Source organism: Ambystoma mexicanum, chromosome 5q (assembly GCF_040938575.1).
Source record: "Ambystoma mexicanum isolate Mex_15411 chromosome 5q, UKY_AmexF1_1, whole genome shotgun sequence".
Lineage (NCBI taxonomy): Eukaryota > Metazoa > Chordata > Amphibia > Caudata > Ambystomatidae > Ambystoma > Ambystoma mexicanum.
The window spans coordinates 578,163,036-578,183,722 of NC_090933.1; positions in this window are offsets into that span (position 1 = coordinate 578,163,036).

A 20,687-nucleotide genomic window follows, 5' to 3' on the forward strand; every position below is an offset into this window, starting at 1 on the left:
AGTTGAATGTGGATGTGAAGGGTAGAAGGATGCCTCGTATTGGAATATATCTGTGGTGGACAAGATGCCAAAATTCATATGCTTGTATCAGAACAGTCTATTGTGAGGGGAAAATGTGGTGATTTGTCTTTAGGAAGGGTGGAGGAGGAGTTGGTGGTATTCTTGATTCAGGTAAAATTTGGACAATCTAACTGCTAAGTTGAGTCTGACAATCATGTCCCCTCTGTTGGGTCCCAGGTACCTCTCTTGCTGGATGGTCTTGTTTGGGATGCATATGTCTATGCATAGGCAGATGTGCCCATTGTCCTTTGTTACTAGACCCAACAGCAATACCCACAGTGTTGGGTCTTCCACTCTTGATGATGCCATCTTGGTGGAGGAGGCATAGTTCCTCTGATACCTCAGTTTTTGACATTGACCATCGCACCTGTGTCAACAATACATTGGTAGTTTCGACCCTCTATGTGTACAGTTACCCATGGTGCTGTGTCATCTTCCAATTCTTCACTTATTAGATGTACCTATTGCCTTGGGTACTGCCCCATCCTGGTCCTCCTGATCATGGATGTATACATCATCCAGCGCACCTATCATTCATCTTGGGAGAGTTGGCAGAGGCTGTTGTCTGGGTAATGGTGTTGATATTGGTGTTTCCGATATTGCAAGCCCATTTATCCGAGACTGTGGGGGTTGGCGGTCCCTGTGGGAAGGGCACTTCATCCCTGCATACTGACTGGAAGTTATTGTCTCTTCCGCACTTGGAACATTGTTACCCAATGGCTGGGCATGGTTCTCTATATGGGAATGTCAGACTGCATCTGTAACATATTCGCATCCCTTGGCTCCTGTGGGTCGCCTGTAGGTATGGAGGCACGTTGATATTGCATTGCATCTGCATTGGTGGCCGTGTGCTGTGGATGGCAGCTATTGTTTCTCCATTCTTTGGATCTTCGATGGCTGCTGCCTGGTTGTCCACTCTTGCATATATATATATATATATATATATATATATATATATTTTTTTTTTTTTTTTTTAATTAAGCAATTGGTTTCATCCTAAAAAGCAGGTGGTCAGATCCTCCTATTCTGAAACGATCAAGCAAAGCTAAACAACACAACCAGCGTCAAGTAAGTGTAGAATTGTTAAGACAAATTCCAGCAGAGCACGAGTCAAGTTGGGTCCCTTGCATAAGAAAGAGCCAAATGTCACCCTTTGTTAAAGTTTGATTATCAGCAAAGAGTTTGCCCAACAGGTTAGATCTAATATTGTAAACAGCAGGACAAGACATAAGCAGGTAGTACATGGTTTATTGTTTATAGTTGCACAGCCTGCAATGGTAGTCTCTTGCTTCCTTTGCTTTCATTACTTAGAGCACCTCCCGGGTTGGCAGAAAGTTGAAGCATAGTCTTAGCATTTGACTGTGCAGGTGGTCCAAGAGGAAGTTACTAAATATGGTGAAGTGAATCCACGCCTACTCGGCACAGTGCAGTGTTTCCCATAGAGTTTGAAGTTGGAAGTGGAGTCTGGTGTATTGATCCAATCCTGATCGTAAAGTTTTCATTTCACAAGATCTGGATTCTCCTTGAGCATTTTCTCTGAGGCATTGATAGACTCCAGGTATCCTTTACATTTGTCACCAGTATTCGTTCTTTACTTTTGTAGAGTGCTTGTTCGAGCATGGAGAACCCTTCTATTGCTGGCTGCGTTAAGCATTTTCGATAAAATGAGAGAGACTTGCAGACAGATACTGCCAAGAGTGAAGTGAGGCCCAGTTCTTTCTGAATGACTGTAACTGGAATACAGTTGGGGAGGGCGAAGACATATCTCCAAAGTTTACCTTCCAAGTACTGCCACACTTTTCAGCTCAGTGCTAATGATGCTTCTGCCCCATAGGTTAAGATGGGAATGACCTTCATGCGGTAGAATGTAATCACCGGGAGCAGTGAAAATGCACAGTGTCGTAATCTAATAAGTTTGGCCTGTGCTGAAAGAATCTTTGTTTTCCTTTTTAAGTCAGCTTCCCTGTAGGTGTCATTGAGGCTGTTGTTTATAGATGTACCCGAGTAGGTAATTTGGGTAGTCTCTAGAATTTAAGTTCTGTTTATGAACCACCCATGAGTTTTTGTGTCTTTTCCTTGATGCTTCTTGCATAAGAAGTTGGATGAGCTCATCCAACTAAGTCTGGCGCTCTCCGTAAGAGCTCTTGTGGAGCTCGTTTGTTGATTTACATATATTTTAGTGCAAAACTCAATCGAAGTTTTCATCCAACTAGAAGTTCATATGAAAATAAACGGTAGCTGTGCAAAGTGGTGTTAGAAACAACTCAAAGCCAATCTCCAAAGTGCTAAGTCTCTGGTTTGTCAACAACTGGTTTTTTGTCAAGCAAGAAGCAGACTTGTTTAGTTTTGTGTATGGTTATTTTAATGCCAATGCATTTCGGAGCAAATCTCCTTCATCAGGGCGTTAACCACACTACTCAATATAACTTCATCAATCGTTATAATGCACAAACAAATCAAAAAGTTTCAACAAAAAGCATATAGTGCTTTCATGTTAAGGGAAAATCACAATTCAAATAAATTCCATAAAGTAGATTATAAACATTAACACAGTCCACCGTTATGAAGATCATAAATCGAGAAAAATGTATAATGAGTAAATGGAAAATGTACATACCCAATAAAGGTAATTCATAATAAGCAGAACATGAGGTTATGGGGAAGAAAACAACAACAACATGGAACCCTTGTTAGATAAATGTTGATACATGGTTGCGCAAATTAACTGACAAATTCAAAAATGCTCTGTGTATCTGAAATGTATTCAAATTACCTTCATAATCTCCTGTGGTGTGTTGGGTATTTTGTGTAGATTTGGGGCCTGGCTGTATTTTCTTACCGCCAAAAATAATTTAGCAACAATCACTCCTTGTATTCAGATTGGGTTATGTATAATAATAATACAGTGGATATGCATTATTTCAGTACACAGACATGCGTGGTTGGTATGCGTGGTTGGTATGCGTGGTTGGTGGTATTTTGGTGAGCATAATTCCCTTGCCCCAATATCCAGAACCCCTTATTTTTGTTTAGATTTTTCGTGTAATCACTATAGAGACCTCAGGCTTGCATTTCAGGAACACCACATTTTCACTTTTTCGTGTGCCACCATGGGCAATTTCTCACTGTCTTATCTACGGCAGCGAGCTATCATGTGGTATTTTCCACTAACTTATATACGGTAGTGAACTATGTCCCGGGTCTCTATTTTTGCTGACTCATTTACCTTCAGCAAAAAGGCTATAACACACACAGTTGTTTATAATTGCTCATACTGAATGACATGCACACAGCTGCAGCTAAATCTTATTTTTAGCTACCTTGAAAATGACAATTGCACTGTCTAAACATTTCCCCACATCATCAGCACTGTATTGGTAAATATAAAACACACCACCCGTCTGCTTTCAGATATTTTTGTGCATTATAAAAGTTGCATTTAAACACAATCTCACTCTTTACAGAAATAAATGAAATAGCACAGTAACAGCATTATTTGTGATACACTGAAAAGAGAGTGGCGGAGACAAGAATTCAATTTGCAACATTAAACACGTGGGTAAAGCACAGGAATCTCCTTTCCTACACTGACTGAATATTTTCGTACACACTCAGCCCCCACACCTCAGCGAGATAATTACCAGGCTTATTCAGTATGTAACTTCTTTGGCTGGTCGCCTTCTGGAGGGATTCACCCAGCAAGGACAAGCATCTGCTGTCACTCAAACTGGGACTTGTTGACTGGAAAACCCAGTCCCTGCAACCAAGTTGAATCTGCTTTAGGAATCAGGCATCCCCAGCTATCAACCCAGTCCTTCTTCGAGCTGTGTCAAAATGTCTCTCCCTAGCCCCTTCCTCGAGAATAAACAAAAAAACTCTGGTTCCCTCCTACCAAAGGATCCTAACCAATACAATTCTATCATGCCCTAACCACCCTCCCTACACAATGGCTTGGCTTATACAGTTGCAACTGTAACCAAACTGATTTCCTGCTTATTCGAGGTCTTTGCTTCCTGCAGTTACTGTGGACAGAAAAGCAGAGCAAAAGGAAGAGAAAAAAAAAACTGAATGTGCATTTAAATAATGACTTTCAGAGCCTGTCATTTTCCATCCATGTTGCACTGAAGAACACATTATTATTAGTGGGTTATGATCAGGTTAGTTGTTAATGATGTTAGTTTATTAATTTTCAAATGTGTCTCTTGCAACATAGGCATTTCAGGTGAAAAATAGTGCGCATTTTGAATGTACACATGTGTGCTTTTAATTGTGAAAAAAATGATTTGCTTTTTATATGTAAAAATCGTTTTTAACTGAATAACCTGCCCTCACTTATATGTCCATGTTACACTGGCAACACATAGCTTGAAACAATTGCATCATAGCAATGCACCAAACCCATGCAGTGGCGCTGCACTTCAAAAAGAACATGCTATACATTGATCCTGTGCAGTGGTGCTGTACTCTGTGTTCCCAAAACATGCTAAACAATCCTACAGGTGCCTAACACCGTTCTAAAGTGGAAAAACTCTCTGCCTACGACAGTACAGCCTCCCGTGTCCTAAATCAAAAATAACATCTGTTCAAAAAATTGCTATGTAGTCACTCCTATAACTTGTTCCTGTAAAGTATGGGATTTAAACTCACCCGTTGGGGTATACTTCCGTGTGTCTTTACACTACGCAACCGTTTATGTGATGCTGTACTCGTACAACGTGTATGCTTTTCCAGCGAACCAGCGTCCCGTAAGGAGACAGTGGTTAAGCTTCTGTGCGGGTTGCTAAGGCAACTCTGTTCGGCGTGCGCTGTCACGTGGCTCGTGGCCAGTGTCACGACGTCTCGCGTCGCGCGTCCCCATGGAAATGGGGAGGCCAGACGGTCTGTGTGTTCGGTTGAGTGAGTACTATCTCTGCTGCTACTGAAGGTTTAGCTCTTATCCTTGGTTGCATTAATTTAGTGTTTAATGTCAATACGGAAATGTGTTAAAAAACATCACTGATTGTGGAGAAACTCTGATTTAGCTAATGTGCGGGTTCATGTGGCTACCACGTTTAGCGTTCGCTCTCACGTGGCACATGGCCTCGTGTCCCGTGTCCCCATGGAAATGGGGAGACGGGATGGTCGGGTGTCCTACATATATGGAGTTCCATGAGTGCTTACTCTCTATACTGTGACCACTTCTCTCTGTTTCCTTAATAGAGCGTTGAGCATTGAACCATTCCCTTGATGCTTGCCAAAGATTAGGATTGCTGATTTGGAGGTGTTAAAGGAATGGTTCGGTCAAAAAATGTTATTGTCCCTACGGGTTGGCCATGTGTTTTTAAGCCTAAGTCGCTCGATTTTAGAAAAATTTCCTATGGACCTTACCCGAGTTACGTCCATTAAACGCATGGGAAAAACAGGCACCAGGGCGCTGCCATTTTGTGATAATCCTATCACTTGCTGCATCGCCCTGGCTGACCTGCTTTTGCGGCACTAAATCATATCCACCGCCCCTGAGCCTGACATTATCAAAACATTCTTATTCCCCGCCTATCTCCGTGACGTTATTGTGCTGCGTAGGCAAACGCGCCCAGTCGTCTTCTACGCGACTTCACACAGAACCCGGAAACCAACACAGATCCACTCACAACACAGCGCGCCACAATTTGGAATATGAAACTGTACTTTAAAATAAAACAGCAATACGGTACATTTGGTAAAGTACATTTATTTGACATTAATTAGAGAATATTCAGCAATTGGCATATTAAATCGGAATTTTCTCTCGATCCTCAAATCCGTAAAAGTTTATAGTGAGTCACGTGCTGTTCCTTTATGGTACACAGGGTGTTGGTTTTCGTTAAAAGAAGCACTTTGGACGCACGGTGAACCGCAAGGCTGTTCCATCAACTAGGCACTAGGCCACCGTAAAGGTTGATATGTTGCTTCTAGCCACTAGTACCGCGTAAGGGCATATTTCTCCTTGACGATCGTCCCATAAAATGGTCAATGTAGTCCAGTTGTTTACAAGAAGCTGCAGCTGGCGCTTGAAGAAGCCGTCTGCCGGGGTCTGGAATAGGTGGCAGTGGCAATATGGTAGGATGTACCTGTTTAGAAAACATAAAAATTGAAATTAGTCTCATCAGCCAATCTTTATTACTATTATTCATTTTATTTATTACGGGCGAGCTGAAACTATTTGCTTGCGAGGATAGTGCAATGGAGTATGTTCGGCTCTAAAAGCAATGCGAAAACTAACAAAATAAATCGAGGGAAACGCACAAACTAATGTTTTTTTTACTGTTGAACCACTGAGAAACGACTGTTTGTCTACATGCATGTCGAATGGGCCCATGTGCCCAGTAGAAAGACGATCCCACAAATGTTGTACTTGCTCTTCATTCATTCATTCATTAATTCATTAATTCATTCATTCATTCATTCATTCATTCATTCATTTCCGATATAAAAGTGTCTAAAGAGTTACTTACATTATGTTTGCCATTTCCATTGTATCTCTGTGTAATGCAGTCCGTAAATCCCACTGTGTTCGTGCCAACGATTTTTCATATACTGAACTAACATGAAACTCGTTCTAGTTTCAGAATTTTCAGCCTTATCGTCTCTTACGTTATTGCCGACCTCCTTCAAATGAAGTCCTTTCGGCATGGTCCCTGTCTCTCAAGGTAAAAAAACAATAGAACTGCCAGTGCGATTCGCGGGCCTCTTCAGCCCGCGAGCATAAAATCAAAGCCGCTGACCTTCACTCTGCATGTGCGTACATTCTTACTTTGCAACATCCCGTGTAAAGCCATCTGTGAGAACTTGAATTTTCGACTCCATGTGTGTACTAGGCCTCAATGTGCAAATTCGAACTGGCTTCTCTCCCATCTGCAACGCCTCGCTTGGCGCGTTCTAAGGCCCCCGATTTTGTACTCGTTGTCCGCGAGCTTTGCAGCCCCAGAGAACCATAACTATGGAGACATTGCCTCATTACAACCCAGGCGTTAAGGGGTTAACGGCACCGTAAAAGGTGTCGGCGCCGTTAAACCCTTAATGCCTGATTACGAGGTCCCTTTGCGGGTTGCACTTTAACGCCTGCTTTTAGCAGGCGTTAAAAAACCAACCCGCAAAGGGACCTAGGAGCTAATTACGGCACCTTCATTTACGGTGCCGTAATTAGCGCCTTCCCCATTCCCATTGAGCCCTATGGGCCAAAAATGGGAATGGGGAAAGGGCCATGGTGAATGGGGAATTACCGCCCTGCCAACCTTGGAATGGGGCGGTAATTCCGCCATTCACCATGGTGGACCCCGGCATGGACCATGGTGCTAATAGCACCATGGTTTAGCGCCGGGGTCGTAATGAGGCCCATTGACTTTTTGGGGGAAGGTCAGGGAAAGTATAAAGTACCCGAGGAGTTGAGTTGAAAGTGAGATTTATTGTTTATTTGTTGTATTATTTGCAATACGCAAGCCTCCCCTCCGTTAACAGTGCGCAGCATTTACGTGAGATTGCGAAACTTAGTTACAGCAACAAAAATATATACATACACATATTCACAAGGTCAGCGATATGAGGTGAATAGAGAGAGAAGTCAAAGATGACACCCATGTTGTTCGCCACCCAGGATGGTGAATGGAGGGTTTAGGGTTAGCATACTTTGTATGCACACTGTACAATAACATTATTTTCAAAAAGACAATCAGATTACAATGATTTATTTAAACCGGGATTTGAACTTCTCAATGAGATCTGCTTTGGGTGGACATGGCACAGTGGCAATGTTTGGTGGCAATGCATCGGTGCTCTGCACAGAAATGCTCAAAATTCCATATCTGTGCTTCTCTAGTACAGTAACAATAAGGCCTTTTACATTCAGTATCATCTTCTTTTGGTGGTGCAGTCGAACTGTAGCAATGGTCCAATACAACTTTACTGGATTCTCCGGACACATTCAATTCATGTTCTGGCCATTGGACATGAGCATCCCGAGTCTCAACACGCCGCATCTGAATTAATAGTTCCTCCATAGTGTAAATGGTCTGGCAAGCAACATCTCTCATTTGCTTCACTGTATGTGTATGTATAGTTCGTACACCCACGGGTAACTAGAGGACAGATTGGAAAAGGGATGTTCATTTTAAACACAATATAAAGTATAGTACAATTGACAGGAAAAAAACATAATATAGTCCCCAACACAAAACAATTCCTAAAATTATGAACTGTTTGTAACTAAACTTATTTTTGTTTCTTTTCTTTTCAACTTTATTGACTCGAACTTCAACCTCTGCACGCTGTTGCTCCGATTCGTTTCCGCATGTCTTCCCTTCCTCTTGCGCTGCAATGACTATATTTTCTGGATCTGCATAGACAGCACGGAATGACGCTCCATCGACTCCCTGAAACATAGTACTTTCATTACTATGTATCACAATATTGAAAACATAAAACACACGTGTGGACTAACACACAGGTACATCTCAATAGCTAAACACAAATTAAACATTCTGTAGAACAATCAAACCACAAGTATTCGAGCTCTGAAGATCTAGTTTGATGGTACTGTCAGTATCCATACCTCTGGCTCCGCATGGACTGCCATGAATGGTTGTATTGGAGAGGAAGCATCGTCGTCTCCCTGAAACACAGTATTTGCATTAGTATGGTTTTCAATATTGTAAACATAACACACACTTGGGGCCGACGGCACAGGTACATATAAAGAGATAACCAGAAATGATGCAGTGTCTAAAAGAAATAAGGAATATCTAAATATGATCAGATTTCATCGACTTATTTCTCCGATTTATTTACATCTGCATCATCTAAATGGGATGTTGTTATTGTAGTGGAAGCTCCGTCGTCTCCCTGAAACACAGTACTTGCGTTAATAGGGAAGAAAGTATAGCAAATGGAATAATGTTATATGATGACGCTGGATGGAGCTGTCAGTATCCATACCTCGTGCTGCCGAAGAATATGTAGGGATGTTGTAAATGTAGTGCGCACTTCCGAAAGCTGTTGTGCCGATTCGCATACACAAGGTCCCGCTTCCACTTCCCCTGGAATTACTTGAATGTCAGGCTCCGCATAAAGTGCAGGGTTTGACGCTCCATCAACTGCCTGAAAGATAGTACTTGCATTAGTAAGTTGAAAACATAAGACACACTTGGGGTCAACCGCACAGCTACATATCAATGGCTAACCACGAATGAAACATTGTGTAGAACAATCAAACGACAAGTATTACAGCTCTGATGATCTAGTTTGATGGAGCTGTCAGTATCCATACCCCGTGCTGCTGAAGAACATCTAGGGATGTTGTCAATGTGGTGGACGCTTCAACATCTCCCTGAAAGACAGTACTTGCATTACTATGGATAACACTAATCATAATTGAAAACAAACACCAGTGGACGATAACTAAGGTGTATATCAATTGGAAACCACTAACCAAACATTCGGTAAAATAATTACACGATACAATAATAAATATTACTTGACATGCATAAAACAAGTCTGTAGCGGAATAGCCAAGTAGGATTACCTGATACGCGCTAGAAGTGGTTGATAACTGCGAGCACGTCACGGATGTAGAATGTTCTTGCTTCAGATTCAAGGGATAGTCAAGCAGTTGTAAAGGTAAATTATTGATTGATAATGAAATGCCAATATTAAAAATTGACATGTAAGGAGACAGAATACTTGAGAGTAATGCTATTGAAAATGCGCAATATAGCACAGTTCCCTGTGCCCATATATAGATTTCGTTTGTGGGTTATGAAATCTAAAAAGAATATATTGATGAATGTCATTATTCAAAAAGCTATACACTCATATCAATGTCGAAAGTATTAAAAGGGACACAACACCTAAAATATCAATTAATCCATTCGGCTTCCTACACACTACTGCAAGGCCTAAAGCTAAATCCGGACACTTGACTCACCAGTGGCGGAATGTGGACAAATAGAGTGGGAATAGCGTTCGCGAGCAATTTTTGTGTCGTTCGCCGTTTATTATTCTTTGTTACCCAAGATGTTGTGTACATGTTCGAGGAAAAGTGCCGGCTGCAGATGCGGTATCGATCACCCCTCTTGTCCTCTAAGACTTGTTGGACTCTACTTTCCAGCTCATCCAGTGGATACCCACAATGTCTGACCCATTCTCTTATTCGATCAACAGTTTTCGTGAATACATGCATTGTAGTGCCTTCAGATTTAGCATGGGTCTTCGAAGGGCAACCGCTAATCGAACGGGCAGGCATTGTTGAAAATTCTGAAAAGTAAATATCGACATTATTATTCGATCTTGATGAATAAAAATGTGATACAAAAGTAAATGAACCATACAATGTTCAATGCAAGGTTTGTTTTGGTCGCAGGAACTATACCAGTTCATCATGTGCGGTTTAGCATTTGCATAAATTGCAGAAATTTATAAATGATGTGACTAAACTGTGAACATGTGACTTGTCTCTTGGATGTTCTGTCTTGCAGAGAAGGAAACATGCTTCCATTATAGACTGGACCCCCGAAGGATGCAATTCGATGACAATTGACACAGATGAAAATAAATAGATCTATTGACAGCATAACAATGGAAACTCAAGTCAATATCAATGAGACCAATGAACATAGCACTATTGAGTACTCTACTTGCAAATCGATAGAAATTTAAAAATCAGCGAAACATGACTAGGATACATGGCCTTACCTTGACCAACAAACAGTTGGATTCAGCAAGCAGAGCAGTATGTTGCAGGAGAACAGGTAGATGGCCACACGTAGCACACTGACGAGTTTGCTTGAAGCGTTCACTGAAGTTCACGGATAGCACGACGACGAGCATATTAGCATTGATCTCAGTGGTTCTCAGGTAGCACGTTCAGGAGTTGACTTGCAAAGCACAAAGATGTTCTCATGAGACATATCAAGGGGTTTATAAAGTATTACAAACAGGGGTGTGTTGTGAATGAATGACGTGTGTATGTCGTGGTATTATGTGGTTTGCCGGGGGCCGGCCAGCGTGAGGGGCGGGTCCTGGCCGGACACACGGAGTCTGAGGAGGCCATGTGAGCGATGGGCCCTTGGCGTGGGATACCTTTTGAAGTGTACATGCTGTTTGGCACCTTGGCCGTTCGCGCCCTGACAGCCCCCCATGGCAGCACACATCCACTGGCGGGAACCGCCTTTGATAGAGAGGGGGTGGGATGGATGGGCCTGGGGCGTGCAGATAAGGCACAGGAAGACTGCTGAATGGAGACACACTTATGTGGATTGCAGGGGGGCGGCCTGCTTCAAGGGGGAGCCCCGCCTGTAGACACAGATTCTGAGGAGGCCATGTGAGCGATGGGCCCTTGGCGTGGGATACCTTTTGAAGTGTACATGCTGTTTGGTACCTTGGCCGTTCGCGCCCCTGACAGCCCCCATGGCAGCACGCATCCACTGGCGTGAACCGCCTTTGATAGAGGGGGGTGAGATGGATGGGTCTGGGGCGTGCAGATAAGGCACAGGAAGACTGATGAATGGAGACACACTTGATTCATTTAAAAAATCTAAACAACCGTTGTTAAAATATATGTGATGTTTTATTTTGTTTCTTTTTTTGACGGCACAAAAATACAAAACTTTACACATTGTACAGGTCAGATTGCAGCACAGCGAGGGAAAATCCCCTGTACTGACCGCTGTCACTCGGTAAAGTTTCTCTTATGGCATGAACAGCACAGGCGGGTAATACTCTTCGAACGCGGTGTCCAAGCCTCCCGTGAAGCCACCATGTAAAGGAATGATAGGCCAACAGCCGGTACCACCTGTGAAAAATAATGATACAAACTGTTTTTAAATGACCAAGATACGTTGATTAAACGTTTGTTGTCAATGACAATTCTTGTAACTAATGGCATTCTGCTCGGACAAATGCTATCTAGACACTGCACACTATTGAACGACTTTCATGCATTACAATGATATGTAGATGTCATTTTGGATATAGGAGATGACCATTAAATAGTAGTGGCATCACAAACAGATTATACGTACTCGTTATTCGGATTACGAGGACGAACAGTTGCGCGAAGTTCGTGCATAAGCACCATCAATATCCTCAACACGGACCGTGTGAGGCAGGCTGCCCTGAAGTCTGGCAGCTCGGTGATGCATTGCGGTCGTGGCTCGCCTTCCGAAATGTAGGCCACTCATACCCGAGTTTTCACAGCAGCAGCAGTTCTCCTCCTCGGTTGGCATTAGCTTGCGCCGATTGCATGTGCACCAGGTAGAAACACCGTCCAAGCGACTAGGTCCAGTGTCTTCATCCGTTGATTCGTCCTGCCAACTGCCGTCCGAAGCCCCATTGTTTTCGCGTGTTTCCCTTTCCAGTAGTTCCTCCTCGGTATACTCAGGCTCATACATGTAGGGCATTACTGTAGCCATTGTGTGGTAAACAAACTAAAATAATTTATAGCGATGGTACAGGTGTTCACACGGGCTACAAGCGGCAAAGGTAGCTGACCAGAGCACAGAAACGAGTCACAGAATACTCAAAGTAACACAGAGAGAGGAATGGATTCGAAAATCTGCTGCTGTGCGTTGTGAAACGGTCTGTTTATACTTATTGAGGAAAGAGGCGTCTTGCCATTTCCATGGCGACACGTCTTTAGCTGAAGCGCAGCGATTGTTGACACGAGACGTGCTTTGGTGTTGTGAAATGGGCGGTACGCCGTCTGCTTATGACAGGCTCAGAGGCAGGGGATATGATTTAGTGCTGAAAAAGCAGGTCAGCCAGAGCGATGGGGCAAGTGATAGGGTTATCACAAAATGGCAGCGCCCTGGTGCCTGTTTTCACGTGCGTTTAATGGACGAAAACTCGGGTAAGGGCCATAGGAATTTTTTCTAAAATCGAGCGACTTAGGCTTAAAAACACATGGCCGACCTGTAGGGACAATAAAAATGTTTGCCCGAACCATTCCTTTAATCCGGAGATCGTTCGCTGACAGAGAAGAGGCCAATGCCTCTAATTGGCGCTAAAGGCCTATTGGTGTTTCGTCCATAATTACCACGTAATCAGCACATAAAAGTCTGTTTATCGGGGTTCGAGATATAGATGGTGGGAAGCTTCTGATCCCAGTAAAGGTGTCTCCCATGTTCGATGTGTATGAGTTGAAGATTACCAGTACGAGGTGATAGCCTTGTTTAAGGCCCACTGTTGTCTTAATCGGGATTGTCAAGTTACCTAGTTTGTTCAGCCTTATTTGAATCGTTGTTTCCAAGTGGAGCGCCTCTATGGCTTCTTGCAAGTCAATGGGACAGCGCCAAGCTCTGAGTTTAGACCATAAGATCTGTCAGTTCAGTGTGCAAAAGTTTGGGAGAGGTCCACTTAGGCCAAGTAAAGCTTTTTGCTTTTCTTTATTGTTGTTCTCATCTTCAAAAAGTTGATCAAGAACAGATTCAGGGCGAATCCTGTGCCCCTTTCAAAGCCCGCCTGCCAATAGTTGCAGTGATTAGCTTTCTTGTTCCAGGCAGTTAGATGTCTCAATATCAAGGCTGCGAATATTTTGGCAATGACGTCAAGAAGGGTGATAGTCCTGTAGTTAGATGGAATTGACCTATCACCCGTCTTGAAGATTGGAACCACAATAGAGGTGGTCCTAGAAGCAGGGATTTTCCTCTTGAGTTTCACTTTGATCAACAGGCTGTAATCAGACCATTTTTATGGGTGCTTCTTGAGGATTGTATTTGTCAGTCCATCAGGCCGGCCTCTCTTGTATTGCTTGAGTTTTTATTTAGATCCAGTATGTCCTCTCTACTTGTTTCAAATCACCATATCTGTAGAGTTGGGTCTTGACCATGTGCTAGGTCAGCCGTGGCGGTTGAAAAAAGAGCAGCGTAGTGTGTTACCCAGTGTCCGGTCAAGATTGTGTTGATTAGTAGGCTCTGCTGGGGGGCATCCATGTTGTTAAAGATTTGCCACATCTTTTGCCCTTGCATTGTCCACTTCCTCCATGACCTGCTGAACAAAGGCAGTGGAAGACGCTGCCTTGATGTTCCAGCACAGGTTAAACAGCTGGCCTGTAGAATTATTCTTGGAGCTTTTTTTCCCAAGGAGTATGATTTGAATAAGGGGTGAGATGTTCCATGTCCATATAGCTCTCAGCCCGCTAAGGTTGTTTAATAGTATGAGGAGTCCAGCCATATGTCTTCCCGTAGGCCCTTTTTTAGTGGGGTTTGAATACATAGCAAAGCCCTCGAGAAGTGGTGTGTCTCTTAGCCAGGTCTCAGCAGCCTAGTGTGAGATCTCGATGTGTCGCTTTTATCCCAGACTTTAAGCATTATGATTGGGATGCCAAGGCCCCAGTCAACCAATGCCATTCTTCAGCATCTTCCTCCACCTACAGACTTCATCAGGGTTTGCTCTTGTTTGGAGTTCCGTTGAAGTTGTCCACAACAATTTTGATCTTGTCCGGTTGTATCCATCTTTCATAAGGATGTTGGGTGCTGGAGGTGCTGTTTCACGAAATGTGCTTCCATGTCACTCTACTTGGTCTGCTGCTAAGCAGTTCACGGCCTTTCGTGGATCTTCTAGTCAGGTCTGTAGGCTCTCTTGTTTCCTTCGACTCAGAGTCTGTTACCTCTCTCAAGGTGAATCCCATGTTGTTTAATAAGGGAGCTTCTTTCTCAAGAAGTTGTTTAATTCTGGGTGAGGAAAAGTAGATGACCACTTTGTCTTTTCTGGACTCCTCAGGAAAGTCAATCAAGTAGAGATCACCAGCCTGAATGTTTATGAGTGATCTAATACTATGAAAGAGTCTTAGGACGTTTTTTCTATTGAAAATCAAGGCGTCCTTTATGTATAATGTTCTTTCAAGTAACATGCAGATCCTCTAGTTTTCTCTACTCTTTGTGATGTTCAAAATGTGGTTGAGTTATCAAGACTCGAGACCCCATGCTTTGTATCTTTATCACGCAAATTTTGCCTGCCCACCAAGGTCCCTGCTTCTTTATACGTCACTTCTCCACCTGGGAATACGGGCCCAGGGCCACACCTGGGGTTCGTAATTGCTGCCCTTGGTTTCATTGTAGGTGCCTGTGGGGGGCAAGTCACTTCTAAGTCATCATGGGTCACTTGCAGTCGATGATTTCATCAAAGACTTTGGGTCTCTCTTCTTCCATATTTCTGCTAGATTTGACACTTTTGTCATAGTTAGATTTAAGAGTATCCAAAAGTTCTGCCAATTAAATCGCAGTTTTAGCGACTTCCTCCCACTCCTCAGAGTAGGTGGAAAGATTCATTAGATGGTCCATCTCACTTGAATAATCTTGGTCTGAGGTGTTACTATAATTCCTCGATTCAGGAGCCAGGTCCTGCTCTGGTTGCGTGCTCTTGGATTCAAGTAATGAGTTTGTACTATCCATTGGATTAGATGTAGATGTGCAGCAGAGTGACCAAGTTTATTTCCTTTGGGAACAACTTGGTGTCTACTTGCGAGTTGGAGGACGGGAGTTCCAGTCCCTTGATGTTCTTTATTATGGGGACCTGTCGTTGGAGGTGGACGCCAAGATCTTACGGGCCAGAGGAGCCATGTAGACATTGAAGATCCAGGGGGATAGGTTAGATCCCTGGGGACACCACAAGTAGAGAGAGTGATATCGGAGAGAAAGACTTAAGTTCCACCTCGGAAGGACAGTCAGAGAGAAAGGAGGAAGTCCACACCAGGGCCTGATCTGGGATGCCCACGGTATCATGGAGACAAGAGATCAGGATTTTGTGGTTTACCATATGGAAAGCAGAGGCGAGGTCAAGAAGAATGAGGACAGAGGGAGAGTTAGAGTCCAGGTTTGAGAGCAGGTCTTCACGGGTGTTCAGAAGAGCGGTTTCCGTGCCTATGGATGCTCTAAAGCTAGCCGGATGGTCATGGAGACAATCAACAGATTCAGTGTGGAGGGCAAGCTGAGAGATAGCCAACTTCCCAAGGAAAGAAGTGATAGAGATCGAGCGATAGTTTGGCGGAATAGAAGGATAAGCATAAGGTTTTGTGAGCAGAGGGTGAGCAAGAGAGTGGGGAAAACACCTGTAGCAAAGGGGAGGTTACAGAGGTCTGCCAAGGCTGGAGCGAGAATGTCAATGTTGTCCTTGATGGTTTTGGAAGAGCAGGGGACCACCTGTTTCGACGAGGCTTTCATAGACCAGACTTGTGAAGAGACCTCCTCAGGTGTGACATGGGAGAGAGAGGAGAGAAGAGGCAAAGGGGTGGGGTGGGGGTCCCAAGAGATGTTGGTGCATGAGTGGGTGCGGAGGCAAATTAGGACAGGATGTAACAAGCAAACTCTGCAATATTCCCTCTATCCCCATTACTTCTCAACATGTTTAAGCTTTTGCAGCTTCCATGCCACTTGTACAAAACTGAAAGGGGTGTTTTATTACAAGTTGTATTACAAGCAAATGTAATTTAACAATACTTTATCAACTGGCTTTAAGGCTTACAAGCAAAGATGGCACAATGCTCCTTATACATAGAATTGTGTGGAGGAACATTTCAACCTTTATTGTAACTACCACTTGATGAACATATCTCTACTATGCATACAGTGCATATGTAATTCCTGCTTGCAACAAATCAGGGGCCATATGATAAAAACTGGTGCAGACTCCACTGTGTGCCTATTAGCAAAAATAGTGTTATTTTGACCAGGCAGGTGCCATGAATGTGACAAAAAAAACAAGATTTTACAGAACAGTGTGTGGACTCATGGCCCTGTCAATGTGTGCTGTTGGTGCAGTTGCAGGAATGACTTCCCTGTTTGCACAAGTTCAGCAATTATCCCCAGGATGAGTTTATGCATGCTTGAGTACGCCCGCAGTCAGAAAAACCAAACAAAAATATGACATACCTATTTTCTCAAACAAAACTAATTTCCATACCGACATTAAGCATGGAAAAAAGAGGAAAGATGAAGGAAAGTGAGAAAAGAGGAGACTCTGGGCACATGGACGCCCCTTAAGAAATTAAAACAACTATAACCATTAGATAAAGCCCAGGTCACATAACTAACACAAAACCATTTTGATGACATGAACATGCTCATTACCAAATGGGATTCACTTGTATTTAAGAAGCATGCTGTAGTTTTTTCTATATGACACAGAAGCAAGTGGTAAGAGAATATATGTTTCTTTATTTGTCAACCAACAGCCCTGCACTCCCTGTGACATCCATTTCTCCAACCGTCCTCTCCGAATCCCACAACACTCCACCACGCACCTCAGCTTGGTCATATGCTAACATGAGAGCACAAAGTACAAGACATTACACATCCCCCTACCTCCAACCAAAAACACTATTCCATAAATGAATGATACAACTTAAAAGAATAAACCATGAGTAAATGAATAATAAAACGTACAAAGATAAACCAGAATGTAACACAGAACAATCGTCCCGGTAAGTGTGTTCCAGCACACACTATGAGGAACTAGCTCTACAGAGTCATCTCATGAAATATTCTTATGGCCACCCCGGAGGCCTACTCTTACTTCTTCCGGAAACACCACTTTGAAATTTGGCATTGTCACCTTCCTCTTCCCTCAAATCAGACATTTTTTCTTCTGCCACCATGCTTTCCTCCACCACATCGACTGCAAACAACCCATTGCCATTTTGGTCCACATCGGCAAATATCTCACCACCCATACTCGTACTTTCCCACCTCCACCTACTCACATGATCCATATTTCAAATTGACCCATTCTGCACTCTGACGGCATTGTGGAAGACCTCCTTGACTATCACAGTCTTGGAAAACTTCAATTCTCCCTTCCTCACCAATCTTCCTTTCTTTATCCTAACTAAATCACCAGGCACTACACACCTCCGTAATGGATGACTAATCACATCATCTCCCCTCACATCACCATTCTGTACACCTTTTGCATTCCTTCCATTCACCCACGGAGGATTTAACACAGTGTTTAGTTGTATGCCTCTCATTATCACAAACAGGGTCTACCCCGAGTCCGCCTGAACCGACGTCCTACTACTTCACAACTTTTCTTCAATTGCCCTTTCTACTGACATGTTATTTCTGGCAGCTTGCTCTATAGCTTCATCAATCACCCTATTACATCTTTTGATTAAGCCATTTGTTTGTGTGTGATAATTATCCAAGAATCTCCACTCAATGCCAACCTACCTGGCATTCTTCCCCATCTCATTACTCCTAAACTGGACACCATTATCACTAATAATGGTTTTGGGATAACCGTCAGTTCTGAATACATGCTCCAAAAATGTTATCACATTAGACGTTTCTACGTTGTGCATCATTTTAATCTCAAGCGACTTGGAAGCATAATCCACCATTACAATTACAAATCTATTCTCCCTACCTAGATTACCATATGGGCCCACACTGTCAATACTAATCTGTTCCCATGGTTCCTCTGGTCTGTGCATAGTCTCTGGTTCAGATTTGCTGACTCTGCAACTTTTGTCTGTGTTTTAACAATGCCAGCAACATCTCAAAAATATCTCAACGTTAAGATCCACACCCGTCTACCAGTATTTAGACCGCACATTCTGTTTGGTGCCTGTTGTACCTGGGTGCCCCTGATGTGCCCTCTCAATCAATCCTTCTCTAAGACTCTGGGGTGGTATCAACCTGTCCCCCCTCACCAATAAATCATTTTAGTGGAACATTCATCTATAGCCTCCCAAAAGTGAAGACAACCCTTGTCCACCAAACCTTCATTCAGCCATCCTCTTACAGTATACTCCATGTCCTTGCACAACTCCATATCACTCTGCAACTCCTGAATCCACTTCTCTCTTGGGATCAAATCCAGAACTGCTGCAACAACCTCAACTTCATCCACTAACCCCTCTCAATTCCAACTCCCAGGGCAACCTTAAAAGGAAATCAGCTACTTTATTCCTATTTCCTGGAACATACTTGACCTCAAAGTTCTAATCCTGTAGCCTCAGGCTCAAACTCACAATTCTGGGTGTTGCCTTACACATGGCACGCACCAACAGGACATCAACAAGAGGCTTGTGATCAGTGCAGACTGTAAACCTATTTCCTCACACATACTTCCTAAAATAATTTAGCACCCAAACACAAGCCAAAAGCTCTCTAGTTATCACCTTGGATGCATATCAGATGATTCTTTCACGTCCGTCCTCCATTACCTGTGACAACACTGCCCTCAATCGAATGCCACTTGCATCCATGGTCAACTTGGTTTTGTTCTTGATCACAAATCCTCTAAGATTCATAGAGTCACATAAACTGTTCTTTATATACTCAGTTGATTTCTTACATTCTGCATCCCATTCAAATGTAATCTCCTTCTTGAGCAGTCTTCTCATGGGCTCTGTCAAGCTAGCAAAATCCCACCCAAGCTTAATATAAAACTCACACAGTCCTACAAATGACCAGAGTTCATCCTTATTCTTGAGATCTGGGGCACTCTTGGTGGCTCTCATGGCATCAACTTGGGCTTAGAACCGTCACCACTGACTATATGGGCCAAATATTCCACTTCAGACTCCTTGAACCTGCACTTACTCTTCTCTACTTTCAAACCCTTCTCACACAATCTATTCAGTACATCATACAACCTTCAATTGTGCTCACACTCCCCTTTTTCAAACACAATAATGTCATCCTGGTAGACTAAAGTCCCCTTTAGACCCTTCAACACTTGGGTCACAGCTCTATGAAACACTGCAGCAGCAGATGCTAGTCCAAACAGCATTCGCTTGTATCGGTACATGGTGAAAAGGGTGAAAAGCTATCAGACTCATACAATCTTCAGTGAGGTTGACTTAATGGTACACGCTTGACAAATACAGCATATTCAATTCAGCTTCTCCGATATTGTCGGCAGTGGGTATCTGTCCACCGATATGTCTTGTTTTAAGTCTCTCAGATCGATGCAGATTCTCAATTTCCCATTCTTTTTTACTGCGACAATGATGGGGCTCACCCATTCAGAGTATTCGATCTTCTCAATAACCCCTTCATTCTGAAGTCTGTTCAATTCTTGCTCCACACTTCCTACCAAGGTGAAAGGAATTGGCCTTGGTTTTGTAGGAGCAACTTGGAATGCTCCCAGTTTCAAAACTATCTTATGAGCATAGTTCTTTAACAGTCCCAACTTCTGATGAAACACATCACCATCATTTCTGTTCAACCACTTCTCCGTACTTGGGTTGCTGTTCTTCACTAATAGCGCAGGCTCATCTTCACAAGAATTCAACCTTATCTTTAACTTAGCCTGATCTCTTCAGCCGAGAACATTCACTCCTTTCTTTACTACATAAACTTTGATTTCCGCCTGCAAATTTTGAACTGTATAATATTCTTCATCCACATGTGATGTGAATTCTTGTTCCTTCAAATCCTCTTGGATTCTTGATGTTGGGTGGATAAACTCTTGCTCTCAATCCTTAGTACTGCAATCTTTCTCACATTCCACAAGTAATTATGGTGCATGTAGAGCAGTTATCCACCATAACCGATAACTTCCAATTTTCAATTCCTATGTCGCATCCGGAACATTTTAGTTCTCCTTTTACAGGCTCATGTACTACTACACGCTCCTCTTCATGATCTGAATCATCTTGTAGCAACAAGACC